Here is an 18,207-nt window from a genome sequence, read left to right as displayed (position 1 = left end):
TGGGGTGCATGTATATTATGATTATTTATTTAATTATACATGGGGAGAGGTGAACGCTTCTTATGCTGTAGGAAACATCATGCAGCTACGAAACGCCCACATGGGCGTTCCAGCTTTGGCAGTATAATCGCAAGAACCGGCAGCATATTGATAGAATGTGCGTACACACTGCACTTTTGTTCCGATATGGGCCCGTCCTGTCGGATGAATATTAAACAGCAAAGAACCTTCGACCGACCGAGTATGGACCGACAAGACTGTTTTTGGATGTTTATTGCTCGTACAGAGGGAGTCGGGACAGCGTACACACCTATACAATCTGGACGTCCGTCTATCCCAGAACGGAAGAACGGCCCGACGATTGTATATATGTTTACCCAGCTTTACTGACACCGGCGTTCTTGTGTCAACTTAGTCACTGATGACCTAATGACTATAAACCCTGAAAAATAAAACCTACTGATAGACTGCAATCGTTTCTAACTTTTCCTTTTTGTTTTATGTTCATATTTTTGTATCATATATTTGTATTATTGTTTTTGTTGTACTAATTGCTAATTTACCCTTCAAATAAAAATATATTGGTGCTGTAAAAACTAGACATTTTCAGCACAGATGGTTCTTATCTTATTTTGTGTGGAAGTTGTTGGAAACAGATTTCTGTCAGTTGCATTTGTTTAATTGGCTTTCCCAGATCAAAAGGTAAAACAAGGATACATAGAATGGCAGCCTTGTGTATAAATCATTAGAGCAGAAATAAAGAACTAAATCTTAATAGGAGGTATGTGGAATCCTTAACACCAAGATTACCCTGAAAACACAGAGAAATGCAATGATGGCTGTGTAACAAAATCAAAATAAAGGTTTTTAAAGTGAACAGCTGGCATTTAGCAGCTGAAATGCTGACTCACTGGTACTTTAACATCAAGATGTGTGAGTAATAACTTGCTTCAGAAATAGTCCCTGGTGAGGTGCATATATATATATATATATATATCCTCTGGGTGACGGCCTGGCACTCTCCCAATATTGCACCTGCCCCGGTGACCTCCGGAAGATGTAAATCTGTATAAAGGCTTAAACAAACTGCGGCACTCAGAGGACTTGTAACTGTTCAAAGGTTAAACCATTTATAAAAAAATGCAGGTGTATCAGTTTGGTCCCTGGTAGCCACAGACTGCAAACTGAGGGCACAATGAAGGTAAGACCTACAAATTTACACTACCGGTAATTGCTAGTCTTGAAGATGGATTTGGGGCGCGGCTCCCCTTGAGTTGGTGTAACCGAGTTGCTTTCGGGGTGGCACACCCTAACATTTATTTGGCACTATTTATTTTCACTAATATAATACTTCCTGGCACTACACTTTATAACCTCTAGTTCCTTCTTCTTTCTTATTAACAAACTTTTATAGCTTAGTTTTTCACTTGTGTGCTGCCCTGGGGTGACTTGCTTATGCTGGCCTTTTTTGGGGTTCCGCGCCCCAGACTCAAACTTGGTATTAGGGACCCACCAGAAATGAGGTCACTGTGAAGCTGGTTGGTGGGCAAATATTTATTGGCCAATGAATATACCAAGAACCTCTATTATTGATTGATTTTGATTAATAATATGGAGTGTGCATCTGCACCACATGTTTTTCTTTGCATAATTAGAATACCACAAATACTGGGGATTTGAGTCCCTTTTTCAGTCTCAGTCCCCGTGAGACAACGCCACTGCAATCTACAACAAACCAGATGAAAAAGGGGCGCCCAATAGTGTAGTATCGTCAAATCAACAACATATATATTGATTAAAAATGAGATATATCACTAGTACATTCAGCGTACCATAAAAGTCCTCAGTGGTGGACTTAAAACCACATGGTGTAAAACAATCCACACTGGCAATAATGCAGGAACAATTTGTGCTTTTTAGCGGAACACTCACAGATACCACAGCAAGGTCTCCCCCGCTAGCGGCACTTCCAGAGGAATCCGGCGGTCAGCACAGCGGCTTGTGGTCTCGTGTCACCTGCTTTCAGTTAGGCCACGCCAATACGCGTTTCGTCAGAGACTTCGTCAGTGGGGTGCTGCACTGAAAAGCTGTGAGTGCATCATTGCATATACTACAGAAGAACTACACGGTCCAGCAAGGAGGGCACCTGGTCAGTATACACTCATCCACTTGGGAGTGCCGGATCTACTGGTAACTATATATATATATATATATATATATATATATATATATATATATATATATATGAGAGAGAAAGAACACGGGAGCGGGCAATCCTTGCTTCCGATAAAGGAGCTTGCCGGGGAGCAGAGCACAAGAAGATATGCAGACAGCAGGGGGGGCACTCTAATAGACTTGGTTCAATAACGTTCACACAGGCAAACAAGTGTCCGACGTTTTGGATTTAATTCCGTGAAAAAGCGACATCTGTGGAGGCAAAATGTCATAGGTTATAGAGACAACATCTTCTCTCTATAACCTATGCCATTTTGCCTTCACAGATGTTGTCGCTTTTTCACTGATTGTTACTTTCACTTGATTGCTATTAATTTGTGTCATTGTGTCTTTTGGTATCTTCTAGTTCCCCTCGGCGTCGGCGTTGCCAGGCAACCACCAGCTCTGGGCAGGTAATCCGGATGTGCGATGTCTAGGAGTCCGGTCACGTGATTGACCGCTCAGGAAGTCGGGCGGGAGCAATGGCAGCCGGCAGGAGGAGTGATATGGAGGAGGTCCAGTATGAAGACATAAAGGTATGTTCTTTTGCGTGTGTACATGTTCTTGCTTTGAAAACGGAATTAAATCTGAAACATCGGCCACCTGTTTGCCTGTGTGAACGTTATTGAACCAAGTCTGTGAGAGTGCCACATCCCCCCCAGCTGTGTATACAGTATGTATATATATATATATATATATATATATATATATATATATATATATATATATATATATATATATATATATATATATATATATATAGAGAGAGAGAGAGAGAGAGAGAGATAGTCCTGGGGGTGCGGCGGCACTCAGAAATAAAGAGACACATAGGCAGGATTACCACCAACAGTTTCAAAGCCGCTAGGCTCCTTTATCAAGGTGTTAGAGAACAAATGTCATATACAAACATGCTTACCTATATACCTCAGGATTCCCCACCGTGTTTCCCGCCAGCGCCGTGCACTGGAGTCGCCCACCAATGAAGTCATCCCCGCCCCGACGCCGGGGGATTCACAGATCGAAGACATTATGGGACCATCAGGGAGAGAAGCCGGACTGGGATCAGGAATCATATGGGGGAAGGAGATGGGGGGGGGGGGACGGGACGGAGACATAGACAAAGTCCTGGGACATAACAAGGGTATAATCGGGGGTAACTCTCAGGGTGCATCTGGAATGTCATGTAATAAAATGTTATGTTGTAACAGTCACGTTACCCCATTACCGTTCTTAGGTACAGATGATCTTAGTATACGGGAAGGAGGGAAGGACAGAGGAAGAATTCCCAGAACTATAAAGAGGGCAGGCAGTGTGCATGGTGGGGAGGCCTGTAGAGAGTCTATTGAAGGGGAGAGGGGAAAGAGGAAGATAGTAAAGAATTCAAATGGGTCCTGGGGTGAAACTAATCACAATATTAGAGCCATATCTAAAAATAAACATAAATTAAAATGCTTACTGGCTAATGCAAGAAGCTTAGTGAGTAAAATCGGGGAGCTAGAAACAGTGATCAGTAGGGACGACTACGACATCATTGGTATTACAGAAACATGGTGTAATGAGTCGCATGACTGGGCATTAAACATGGAGGCATATACACTCTACAGGAAAGACAGGGAAAATAGAAGGGGCGGGGGTGTGTGCCTATATGTAAATAATAACTTAACATCATGTGAGAAAAATATGAGCACAGACCTGGAAGAAGACAACTCGGAGACAGTGTGGGCAGAGATAACCGACAATAATAAAAAAACAAAAAATAAATTTATAATAGGGGTATGCTATAGACCACCAAATATAAACGAAAGGGAAGAGTCTCTTCTTTTAAACCAAATCAAACAAGCATCAAATCAGGGTCAGGTATTAATTATGGGGGATTTTAATTTACCCGACATTGATTGGGAAAACTAAACAGGTAAATCAGCAAGAAGCAATGGGTTCTTAAGCTTACTTAAAGACCAGTTTATTACACAAATGGTAGAAACTCCAACTCGTGATGAGGCACTCTTGGACTTAGTATTAACAAATAACACAGACTTAGTTTCAAACACAAAAGTAATTGAACAATTAGGGAACAGTGATCACAATATGGTTTCACTGGAAATCAACTTCAGTAAATTACATCAAAAAGGATCTGCAAAAATACTAAACTTCATAAAAGCGATCTTTGAATTATTCAGGGAAGCCCTAACAGGAATTGGGTGGGAAACGGTTATGGAGGGAAAAAATGCAGAGGAAATGTGGGATACTCTAAAAAAGGTGCTTGATTCACTAACTATTGAATACATTCCTAAAGTAACTAAAGGTAAATTCAACAAAAAAAAAAGCCACCATGGTTGGACAAAGAAGTAAGGTCAGCTATCAACAATAAAACCAGAGCCTTTAAATTCTATAAAAATAACTTGAATGAGGAAGCGTTCGCAAAATACAAAGAATCAAACAAAACTTGTAAAGGGGTAATCAAAGCAGCTAAAATATTATATGAAGAGTGCATAGCCACTGAAAGCAAAACCAACCCAAAGAAGTTTTTTAAATACATAAATAGTAAACGTTTAATTAAGGAAAACATACTAACTGATACTAGTGGAAAAAGTGTTACTGAGGACAAGGGAAAAGCAAAACTGTTAAATGAGTTCTTCTCATCAGTATTTACTAAGGGAGAGCAGACTGTGGAACGAACATTTACCACAAACGGGACAAATAAGCCAGATCTCATTTCACGCCAAAGGAAATAATACTGAGGCTAAGCAAACTCAAAACAAATAAATCACCAGGGCCAGATGGGATTCATCCGAGGGTATTAATGGAATTAAGGGATGAACTAGCTACCCCCCTACATTATATCTTTAGCAAGTCGCTATCGTCAGGTATAGTACCAAAAGAGTGGAGAATAGCAGAGGTAGTGCCAATATTCAAAAAAGGAAAAAAGGAAGATCCCGCTAATTACAGACCCGTTAGTTTAACATCAATTGTGGGTAAACTATTTGAAGGATTTTTAAGGGACGGTATCCAGGAATATTTAGATGATCACCATCTACTCAGTACTAACCAACATGGGTTCGTGAAAAATCGTTCATGTCAAACTAATCTACTAGGGTTCTATGAAGAGGTTAGCAAAAACCTCGATAATGGAAATGCTGTAGATGTGATTTTCCTAGATTTCGCTAAAGCATTTGATACTGTCCCACACAAGAGATTGATTAATAAAATGGAGAACCTAGGATTGGGTGAAAATATCTGCAGATGGGTAGGGAATTGGCTATGTAATAGAGAACAAAGAGTGGTTGTGAATGGTGCCGTATCAGATATGATACCGGTACTAAGTGGAGTGCCCCAGGGTTCGGTTTTGGGGCCCATTTTGTTTAACATTTTTATTAACGATATTGGGATAGGGTTACTCAGCAATGTATCCATCTTTGCGGACGATACAAAACTTAGCAAAGTCATCAAATCATCAGAAGATGTCACCATGCTTCAAAATGATCTTGCAATTCTAGATGAGTGGGCAAAAAAATGGAAGATGAGGTTCAATGTAGATAAATGTAAGGTTATGCACCTTGGGAGACACAACCAGTGTGCAAGTTACAACCTTAGCGGAGAGGAACTGGGTAATTCCATACTTGAAAAGGATCTAGGAGTCCAAATAGACAGCAAACTGGGATGTAGTGCCCATTGTAATGTAGCTACAAAAAAGGCCAACAAAATTCTGGCATGTATTAAGTGTTAAAGTCGAGTTGCACACACGCCATTTTAGGATAGTATGGCTGCCATTTTGGTTCGCAGAGTTGCGCAAATAAAGTATAACTACCCGAGTCTGTGTAACAAAGTGGATCATAAGCGCAGCCACACTAATACACATAAATTCATAATACCATACTTACACCAAATAAAATATAGTTAATTAAAGGTTTAGAGCACTACACATAGTTTAATCAGCAATACACACTATGTCTGTATAATGTTTAGTATCGTTATGTTCCGTTTCTTATGTGCAGCGCTCAGGTCGTTGCGAAAACTTCGCAACTCATATGGTCCGATAATTACGGACAAAATCCATATTTCAAGGACTATTTCTGCTAAACTGTGTGAGACAAAGGAATACAGTTATAACCGGTTCTTGTTGCTGTTTACAACCCCCGACGACGATGCCAACACACAAAGGACACCAAAGTTCACTCCCCCTGCACCAATCCAAACCAGGTGTAATACTTTGCCCCAATCACTGAGGACTGGACATTCGAACCCTGACCAATAGGAATGGCCTTTGACCTCCCCCTTCTGACCCTATAAGAGAGCTAACCCTGGGCTGCCTCGGTCACTTTGGCACTGCTGTTATCCCCTCACCATTGACCCGGGCTATAGTTCTATTTGAATATAGCGACCTCCGACCGGACTGCGCTGCGCTATTCCATGACGGGTAACATTTGTATTCCTGTTCTGTGTAATGTGGCTGGTTATAGTTGTATCTGTTTCTGTTCCTCTGTTAGTGTTTTAAAGTATACTTATTATTGTTAGATAATTGTATCACATGTTATCCTGTATTTTCTTCTTTCTGTAATCCCCTTTTGTCCGATAGAGACTAAATACACTATTTTGGAGAATCTATCTCCTCACTTGTTATATCGTGGTCTCGTCTATTATTCGCATCTGGCAACAAAGTATATTACGGACATTGTCCTACAAAGGTATTTAGGCAGATTAGAGACTAAGTACTGCGAAGGGATTTCCAATTACTGTTATTGATTCAGCGTGTACAATACACGGAAAAGGTACGCTACGCTGCGCTACGTTTTGTTCGCACGTAGCTAGGAATAAAGGGTACGCAAGTTACGGAATAAGTACGTAAACTGCACATTTCACTTATTGTTCTTTGGCTATATAAATATCAGCTTTAATATAAGAGGGGAATGGAAACTAGGGACTCAAGGGTAATTATGCCACTGTATAAAGCATTGGTGAGACCTCACCTCGAGTACGGAGTGCAGTTCTGGGACCCACACTATAAAAAGGACATCATAGAATTAGAAAAAGTCCAAAGGCGAGCAACAAAGCTTATTAGGGGAATGGAGAATTTAAGCTACGGGGAGAGATTAAGCAATTTGGGACTATTTACATTAGAAAAGAGACGTTTAAGGGGGGACATGCTCAACATGTACAAGTATATCAAGGGCCAACATAAGGAACTGTCACACACCCTCTTTTCTACTAGAAAGGAATCTAGGACACGAGGGCATGAGTATAGATTAGAAGAAAAAAATTTTCATTCAGCTAGTAGAAAAAATTTCTTTACGGTCAGAACAGTCAAACTCTGGAACTCTCTTCCCAGAGAGGTGGTAACGGCTGGCTCATTAAATGCGTTCAAGGCAAAGTTGGACAAACATTTACTGGAGAAAAACATCCATGGGTACAAATAAGAAATATAATTTGTCTGTAAAATACCAGAACCTACCAAATCAGCAATGGATATCTATACCAGGTTGAACTAGATGGACGCAAGTCTTTTTTCAGCCTTACCTACTATGTAACTATGTAACTATGAACCATATCACCTGTGTGCAGATGACAAAAGTGTACATGTTACCTAGGCAACTTCTGTATAGGGTATCCTGTAGTATACCCAGGGTAAGTTCTGCAGCAACCATCGATACTGCAAACTCAGCGCAGTTGATACCCATCTCTACCTAGTAACAGAGAGCATGCCTGCTGCTGGATTGCTCACAGCAAGCCGGCATATTATTAAAACAATGGCACTTAAACACATTTAATAATGCTGTACCCTAGCGATTTTTCTTATACATAGAAATGACTTTCAACATCATCCCTGAATGTTAGCCAATGTAAGGCAGAAATATATAATATGCAAAACAACAAAGGTAACTGAAAAAAAACAACAAAAAAAATTAAATAAATGTGAAAAACATGCAAAAACTATTTTTTTGTGAAAAATAAATAAAAATAAAAAATGGACAAAACATCTAGCTAGTGCTTTGCATGGCAATTCACCTTGAATTAACCTTGAAATATGCTTAGTAAGGTAAGTTAATATAACTATGAATGGTTCTCTATTCAATATTTTTATAAACTTTGTATAAAAACCAGTGGAATACGTCCAGTAACAGCAGACTTGAATCACAGAAAACAAGACAGACCTAAATTATCGTTAAGCCCTTTGGGCATCAAAGTTTCTAAAGTAAAGATCCAGCAGCTCTCAGTTTGTAAAAGTTTTAATGACCTGTCCCCCCCTCTCTTCATTGGAGGGATGTGGTCGATAATTTTATACCACAAAGACGTGAGTGTCTTGCTTCAACGAAATGACGGGCCACTGGGAACTCACTGTGACCCGCTAAAATGGCTTTTTTGATATTAGGGCAGTGTGCCGCGGCTCTTTCTTTAAAACTTCTATCCGTTTTGCCGACATAATGTCGGCCACACGGACAACTCAGCAGGTATATTACATACTTGGTAGTACAAGTTACTGTGTTTAATTTTGTAATTTTTCCCTGAAAAGAGATGAAAGAAAGTGTCCCCTTGTGCCAAATAGCTGCATGTTACACATCCACAACAGCGGTAGCAACCTACCTTGGGAGAACCTAAAAATTTCCCACTTTTTGGAGGTGGGAATCGGATGTAATTTTTCGTCAAATCATCTTTTAGATTCTTTCCTTTAGGAGAGATTTCCCATGTAGCGCAGGCAGAGTGGGATCTGAAGTTAATATTGTCCATCGTTTTTTGCATATGGTGTTGACCTCTGTGCTTCTGGTATGAAAATAATTAACCCAGATAATTTTGTTTTCCGCTTTGTTGATATTATTAGGGGTCAGTGCCTGTTCTCTAGATAATGCCATTACCTTTAATTTAGCCTGTGTCAGGTCTTTTAGGTTATATCCCCGGGCTAGAAATTTTCTGAAATCTCATCTAGGCTTGTTTCCAGTTTGTCAGGGTCGCTGGTTATCCGGCGAACCCTTAACATTTGTGAAAAGGGGAGTCCCTTTTTTAAGGGCTATGGGCTATGGGATGATGGCTTGTGGCTAGCAAAATATTATTCCTGTCCGTGGCCTTCGTATATAGCGATGTCACTATCTCTTGATTAATTAATTCGATTTGGACATCCAAGTACTGTACTTCCAAGGGATCGATGACAAAAGTGAATTTAACTGGTGACAACATGTTGTTGTGTGTTTCAATTAAGTCACGCAATATACTTGCATCTCCTGCCCAACAGACCAGGAGGTCCTCTATATATCACGTATACAATTTTAAATGATGGGTCACTGTAGGGTTTTCTGTGAATAATGATTTCTCTATGATAAACATATAAGAATTGGCAAACGATGGGGCCACTGAGGACCCCATCGCACACCCTTTACACTGCAAGTAGTACTTGCCATTAAAGGTAAAATAGTTCCGCTTCAGCATAATCTCCAACAGCTGTAAGAAAAATGTTATTGGTGGACCTGTGTACAGTGGGTTATCTGTTATGAGTGCACGTACCGCATCCAAGCCTGCCTGTACAGGCTTGAAACATTGATTGTGTTTAACACACAATCTTCAGTTAGGTTACCTAACTGATTTAGTTTAGATAACAATGCATTTGTGTCTTTTAAGTATGTGCTCTCTCCCTGCAAGAAATAGTCTAGATACACTGAGATCGCTTGGTACAGTGATCCCCGGGCCGAGATGATCAGTCTACCCGGGGGCTGTACCAGCATCTTGTGTATCTTAGGCAGCAGGTAAAGCACAGGTACAATTTGTAGCTGTAGTAATAATGTTGTTTTTAGCTGCATTGTCCAAAATAGTATCAATTTCTACTTTGAACTTCGAGGTAGGGTCAGTGTCCAAAGATTTATATATGTGTCCGTATCTTGAAGTTGTCTCTCAGTCTCACAAACATAATCTGCAGTGTTGAGGATCATTGTCCCACCGCCTCTGTCCGCAGGTCTAATAGAGATGGATTCATCACTGCTAAGAGATTTAAGTGCCTGCTGTTCTGCTTTACTGAAATTGGCCCCTCCAGATTATGTGGTTGGTTTTAACCCTGCAATATCTCGTTCAATCGACTGTATGTTTTTATTGATGCATTGAGCGAGATCGGCTCAAATTTTGATTATTTCCGTAACTTGGCAGGGTATGTGGAAGGTACAGTGGTTTCAGCTTCATCCATGCTTTTTGGAACTGAAGGAAGGGGGAACGACAAGAGAGCCCCCTCTTCAGGTACGCGCCTGGCAGAGGCCAGTTTCAGTAAAAGATCACCTTCCATGTCAGATAGTGAAGGACCACCTCCTCCAAAGGATCAAACACTGAAGTTTGTAAGAACTGGAGAACCAAGTCAAGGTCCCAGGGAGCCATTGGGGGTCGAATGGGTGGTTGCAAGCGTACCACTCTCTGAAAAAAGTCTGCACTTCAGGAAGGAAAGCCAGTTTCTTTTGGAAAGAGCTGAGACCTGCACCTTCAGGGTATTCAGCTTTAGACGCAAACTCAACCCTTCTTGCAGAAAAAGGAGGAGTCTCGCCTTTTTAAACAGGGTCGTGGAAACGCCACGCAGCTCACACCAAAACACATAGGAACGCCATATGCGGTGAGTGTGTGCTGAGGTGACCTCTTTCCTTGCACGTAGCATGGTAGGTATCACCGCTCTAGGAATACCAGCATGCCTCAGGATGGACCTTTCAGCAGCCACACCGTCAAATGGGAAGATGAAGGGTCCTTGGCTGAGAAGGTTGTCCTGAAGAGGCAGGGGCCACGGCTCGTCAGCAGTGCTGTCAGATTGGTGTACCAAGACCGACGTGGCCAGTCTGGTGATATCAACAGAGCCATGACTCCTTCTCCCCGGATGCGTGGAAAAACTCAAGGTATCAACGGGAACGGCGGAAAGAGGTACACAAACTGGAAGGGCCATGGAGCGACCAGCACGTCCACCCCTTCTGCTTGTGGGTCTCGCGTCGAGCGAAGTACCTGGGGAGTAGAAAGTTGTGTCGGGACGCCATCAGGTCCACCTGAGGACGGCCCCACCGATGGATCAACCTCTGAAAAATCTGAGGGTGTAAACACCATTCTCCCTGATGTACATCCTGCCAACTGAGAAAATCGGCCTCCCAGTTTTCTACTCCGGGTATAAAAATGGCCAACAGGGCTAGAGTATGAGTCTGCGCCCAAAGTAGGATTCTGCCTACCTCCTTCATGGCCGCGCAACTGTGGGTGCCTCCCTGTTTGTTGATATACACCACGGCCGTGGAGTTGTCGGACTGGACGCGGATGGCCTTGCCCTGAAGGAGACGTTTCGCCTGGAGAAGGGCGTAATAGACAGCTCTTAGTTCCAGAACGTTGATAGAGAGGAGACTCTCCTGTCTTGTCCATAACCCCTGGAACTGGTGTTCCACGGTGACCGCTCCTCAACTCGGGAGGCTGGCGTCTGTGGTGAGGAGGGTCCAATCTCAAACCGCAAACATTTTTCCTTGCTGGAGGTTGGTGGTGTTGAGCCACCACAGTAAGGACAGACAAGCTCGAGGGGATAGGGTCACCATCTGCTGTAGGTGAAGGTGAGATCCCAACCATTGATGAAAAAGCGACAGCTGTAAAGGGCAAGAGTGGAACCGCCCATACTGTATTGCCTCGAAAGTGGATACCATCTTCCCCAGGAGCCTGGTGCAAAGGTGAACGGACACCTGTCTACGATGAAGAACAAGCCTGACCAAGGCATGTAAGTATTGGATCTTGTCGGACGGTAAAAAGACCTTCATCTGGACGGTGTCCAGGATCATCCCTAGAAACAAAAGACGCTGAGCTGGTTGAAGCTGCGAATTCTCAAAGTTGAGGATCCATCCGTGGGATATGAGGGTTCGCTGAGTGAGAAGAATGTTCTCCAGCAGGGTCTCCCGAGAAAGACTCTTCAGCAGAAGGTAGTCCAGATAAGGCATGGTTGTCACACCTTGAGTGCGGAGAACCTCTATCATCACTGCCATAACCTTGGCGAAAATCTGAGTTGCTGAAGAGAGGCTAAATGGCAGTGCCTGGAACTGCCAGTGATGATCCTTCACCGCGAACTGAAGTAATGCTTGGTGAGGGGACCAGATAGGGATGTGTAGGTATCCATCCTTGATATTGATAGATACCAGGAACTCTCCCTGTTCCAATTCCTGTATCAACGACTGCAGGGACTCTATTTTGAATTTGACCACCTTCAAGTATGGGTTCAAATTCTTTAGATTTAGAATGGGGCATACTGAGCCGTCCGGCTTTGGCACCCTGGGAATGCTGTTCCGTAGGGTCCGGAACCACCACTCCTGTGTTTCTCAATTTGGCAATGGCTGCCAATAACAGTTGTCTGGAGGAACCGGCAGCCATCTTGAAAAACCTGTTTGGGGGAGATAGATGGAAATTAATCTTGTAGCCTAGGGCCACAAGATCCCTTACCCATGAGTCCTGACAGAACTGGAGCCAGACGTGACTGAAGTTCCTTAGTCAAGCTCCCACCCTGGGGTCCCCCAGATGGGACGGAAGACCATCAAGCTGCAGGCGTGGTGGTCTTGGGGTCCAGCGTGGTTGTAGAGGCGCCTCTGCCACGACCTCTGGAACCTCGGTGTGATGGATCACCACCTCTGGATCGACCCCAAAGTCTGTTTGAAGGGCGAAAGGACCAAAAGGAAGGAACCTTGGTGGTCCTGTGAGAAGGAGGCAGTTCTGCTGAAGGGAGGAAGTGAGACTTACCCCCTATTGCCTGGGATATCCATTTATCCAGCTCAGAGCTGAACAGGACCTGCCCATTGAAGGCCGAGGCCTCCACTGCTCGTTTAGACTCTGTGTCTGCCTGTCACTGGCGCAGCCAGAGGGCTCTATGAGCAGAAATAGAAATTCTAGATGCAACTATACAAATATCTAAGGATGCCTCCATTAAATAAGTGAATCTGCTCTGACAGCTGAATGACAGTAGCAGGGTCCGAACCCTCACGTATGTCAGTTGAGATTTGGGAGGCCCACACAACTATGGCCTTATTTACCCAGCAACCGACCTGTGCCGGACACTGTAACACCCCAGAGGCTGAAAAGATTTTTTTCCGGGTTAACTCTAACTTGCAGTCAGAGATGTCCTTAAGGGTAGTGGCCCCAGGAACCGGAAGGACCGTCTTTTTAGACAGCCATGACAAGGATGAGTCCACCGAAGGGGGTATCTCTACCCTCTTTCTGCCTTCTGGTAGTAAGGGGTAATTTAATAAAAACCTGCAAGGGGTTTGAAAACATTTGTCTGGAGGACTCCAGGCTTCCTTTACATGGTCATCCAATTCCTCCGCAGGGGGGAAGTTGGATGACTGTTTTAGCTTTTTTCCAAAAAGGGAGGGTCAGGCAGGAGTATCCACTCCGTCCGTCACATTGCAAGCAACTTTGACCATGTCAATTAAATCCTCTATCCCTTGAGAGGTTTGTGCAGGCTCCTGTGTGACAAAAGCCAGTACCTCCTCCTCAGGAGGTGCAAATTCACCCTCTTCTAATTCTGGCATATCATCAGAATCAGGGGAATCCACATTTTGTGGAGGGGCTATCTTCCTTTGCAAAAGGGGGGGGTATTTAGAGGAGGAAGGCCGAGATTCAGATTGCCCTGGAGCCAAGGCTCTAGTGAGGCTTTGTACCACAGAGGCTAAATAACTCTGCTGGCTTTTAGAGGTCTCCCTATCTTTCTGAGACTCAGAGAGCTCAAAAGATAAAAGTGACATCTGTAAACTGTGTAGCCCAGAAGGGGGGCTCCACTGGGGGTGTAAATTTAGAATTACACTTTTTACATGCAGTCCTCTTGGAGCTTCCCCCTGCCATTATAACAATGATAATGCACACAGACAAGTCTACACACTACCACACACCCAAGGGAGAGTAGGTATCGAAGATCCAGATAGAAACACTGGATGGGAGAGACAGTGAAAGAGAGAAGCTGCCACAGGGTCTAAACAGCGCTATGGTATATATATATATATATATATATATATATATATATATATATATATATATATATATATATATATATATACACACATACACACACATATACATATATATATATATATATATATATATATATATATATATATACACACATACACAGGAAGCGCTATAGCCCTAGAATTTAACACAGCCCAAACGGTCTTCACCTAGCTCTAAACCCCCCACTGTAACTCACAGACCGGGTAGAGCTGTAGCAGGACGGTCACCAGGAGAGTAGAGATGTTGTAACATGCAGCCTTGGGAGAGCGTGCAATGTAACATAGAGCCTCCAGCATCGTGTCCAGTGGCGCCAAGTACAAATAAAATGGCCGCCGCCTGCACCCTTCAATGCTGAGGATAGCCGTAGCTGCTGGGAGCACCGCGTGGTAACTCCACCCCCCGCCCGCCAGCTCCTGCTCCATGGCGCCAGATTTAAATATAAATCCTCTGCATAACCACCATTTTGCGCCCTGACCTCAGCTGCTAAAAGCGAGGCAGGGTATACGCACAGAGCTGCAGCGCTACTGTCGGCGGTGTGGCTGGGGGAGGATCGCGGCACGTGCCTCGGTGAGCTGCGCATGTTTCATCTCCAGAGATGCAGACAGGCGCAAACCGTAGCAGCAGCCGGCTCCCTCCGGCTGGCTTCCCACGTCGCAGGCAGATAGTTGCTGCTACTATCTCCCTGTCCTCAAAAGTAAAACAAAAAAAAAATTGCTGTTTTCATTAAAATATAAAAAAATGCCCAGGAGTGAGCACAAGGGTGACATGCTCCCTTGCGGGCACAATCTAAGGCTGCCTGAGAGGGGAAGTAGAAGGGGAGGAGTTGGCCACACTAATTTTATATTTAAACTGCCTGTGGTCGCCTTCTATTCCTCAGTGTAACTCCAGTGACACCTAGTGGATGAAGGAGAAATACGGAGTACTTTACCAGTGTGCTTAGTGTATCTTGCGTAAAATGAGTTTGTACATGCCAAGACAAGGAATAAGTAATGTTTCAATTGATTTGAATCTGGTTACATAATATGAACTGCAGTGGTACTACCTTAATGGGCAATTCAATTTGAGGAGGCATTTTCTGTTGATACTCAGCATATCTTACAGTTATTGTCTGCAGTAGCAGGGATACAATGCAAAATAAAACCAGAAGATTGTGCTGGACATCCTCAAGATCACCCTCAAGGCTTCTTATTGGCATTTAGGGGACGCTAGTGATTTCAGCAGAAGTACAGGAGAAAGGTAAGGGGTGAAGATACACAGTGGGTTAGCGGGAGGTGCAGGGTAAGAGGAAAATTGTGTGGTAAAGTGAATTGTAGAAAAAGGTAGCTATAATAAGATAGTTAAAGATCGACAGAGTGGGAGAGAAAGGACAGACACGGTACTTATGTATTATCTGGGCTCCCATGTTAAATGCACACCATTTTTTCATACCCCTAATACCCAACTACGCATGGAGTTGATTTTATATAGTGTGGCGAGCGCAGCGAGCCACCGTGCCCGAAGCATGGCGAGCGCAGCGTGCCCCACAAGGGGACGCGGTCTCATAAGAAAAACAGGAGCCCAGATATTACATAAGTACCACAGACACATATCTCTTATTTTGATATCCTCTCACTCCTGCATTCAAGACTTCTCCACTGCTACTCCCCTGCTCTGGAACACACGGACACTGGCTAAGATTAATTTTACTCTGCATTCATCAAACATGCCGTGAAAACTCACCTATTCATTAAAGTCTGCCAGCTCACATTACATTACTTACACAAGACATCTATTCTCCCTCCACACCTAGAGTTTTATCTCCATTCCCCAAGAATGTAAGCTCTCAGATCCACCACCCTCTTGTTCTTACTCTGCACTTTCATTCTCTCCAGCGCACTCTTGTTTCTCAACAATCCTTTCAGTTGTCCTTTTTTTGTATCCAAAAGCTTTAGTATCTCATGGAATTTTATGCTTCGAACTATAAATATCTGGTATGTTTGGAAACACATCAAGGGCCACAGATATTGCAATGCCATTGTATTCTATCACTATGAAAAATAAATTTAGTCATATATGTGCAGGTTGAGTATCCTGTATCAGAATTATTCCGAAAACCATACATTCCAGAAAGTGGAAATAAAATGTTTTTTTTTTTTTTTTTTGCTAAAAAGTTACTGGGGACATGATATGTAACTGGCACTACTGAGGACATCTGTGACAGCACTACTGAGGACATGATATGTAACTGGCACTATATCAGGGTTGCCGACCCTCCCGGATTTAGGGGGGACCCCCGCTGACCCCCGGATTGCGGCATTAAAATGCCGCAATCCTCGGGTCTCAGAGGAGGGGGCGGAGCTAAAACGGCACAATCGCGTCATTTTAGCCCCTCCACGGAGATCACTGAATTCGTTGCTTTAACAACATGGGGGCGGGGCTTAGTGATGTCACTCGTAAGCCCCGCCCCCTGAGCGGCTGCTGAAACTCTCCTCTCCGGGCTTCTCCCGGAGAGGAGAATCTTAAAGTCGGCAACCCTGCACTATATATGTGCAAGAAAATGATTGCTTGGCATTCAAATTCAGTGCCTGAGATATGACACAAATTTTGCTTCATGTTTTGAAACCTTGTTTTTTGAATAAATAAAATATATTTGTGTGTATTTCATGTGGTCGATGTGTTTATACAGCATAAATGCAAGATACTTCAAAATACATCAATGAAATATTAAAATACTCTGAAATACGGAATAATCCATTATCCAAAATTCTCCTGGTCCTGAGCATTTTGGATAAGGGATACTCAACCTGTACCTTGTCATCTCATAAATTTTTCCTGATAATAGAGCCACTTCTGGTAATTATAAGGGTCTTTATGGCTATTCACAGAATAAATAGTAATATTTTATTTTAGGGAAGTACGGATGGTGTAATGGTTAGCATTACTGCCTCACAGCACTGAGGTCATGGGTTTCCTTCCCCCACATGGTTCTAACTGTGCGGAGTTTGTATATTCTCCCCATACTTGCTTGATAGGGAATATAGATTGTAAGCTTCACTGGGGCAGGGACTGATGTAAATGTTCAAATATTCTCTGTAAAGCGCTGCGGAATATGCGTGCGCTATATAAGAAAGTTAATAAATAAAATAAATAAGCCTGAAGGCATTATTACATTAAGATGACAATCACAAAATGAACAGTCTGGGTTTTAGTGATAGCCACGCTTGATCACAGGCGGCATCATCAAATAACTGAGGTGCTAAATAAGTCACCAGTGCTTAAGTATGGCTAACTTTAAAACCAATTAGAATAGTTCTTGCTGTTTCTTTTCATCAATGACATCGCTAGAGGGTGAAGGACAACTTATCCTAGGAGACCACTCAGATGATATTGCGCATTTGTCTACCTGTTTGAGTAGACTATATTCTATGGTATGGAGCCATACATTCATACCCATAGCATAAAGTTGTATTGACATTTAGTTGTTACAATAATATACTATTGAGGTATTATCTGCTTTCTTTTGGGTACTTATCATCTACTAAGAGATTGTGATCATACAAATCTGATCACCTACATGAGAAGCACCTAGTGACTGCCTTGGTATTTTGTGGTAACAGTTTTGGTTTATATGTTTGGTGAGATATTCTTTCCAAAAGGTAGACTGTAGGATGATAGACCAGTTTGTTTGTTGTAGTTTTATATCGTTATTTTTTTTTTTTTTTTTTAACGATACTCATTGTTTTAGGAAATCCTGCCACGAAATCCTACACTTTAGTCTGGGCACCATGGATAATTACAGAAAGAAATGTTTTTGTAAATGTGAGGACCCCACTATGGTATGGCAGGAACGTTTAGCCTACTTTTTATACATTAAAATGAAGAGATTTATGTTTTTATATTTATATCCATTCCTTGTACCTATGAAATGTTTATCTTAATCATGCGGTTATATATAAACGATATTATTACTCTTCTTTGGGTAAAATATTGCTTAATGTTGAATCTGTGCTGAAATGAATGCAAGTTATAAAACATTACAATAAAAGTAGT

This window comes from Crinia signifera, chromosome 4 (genome assembly GCF_055691185.1).
Source record: "Crinia signifera chromosome 4, ASM5569118v1, whole genome shotgun sequence".
In the NCBI taxonomy this organism is placed as follows: domain Eukaryota; kingdom Metazoa; phylum Chordata; class Amphibia; order Anura; family Myobatrachidae; genus Crinia; species Crinia signifera.
The sequence above is the reverse complement of the archived record's forward strand: the minus strand, read 5'-3'. Positions refer to the sequence as shown.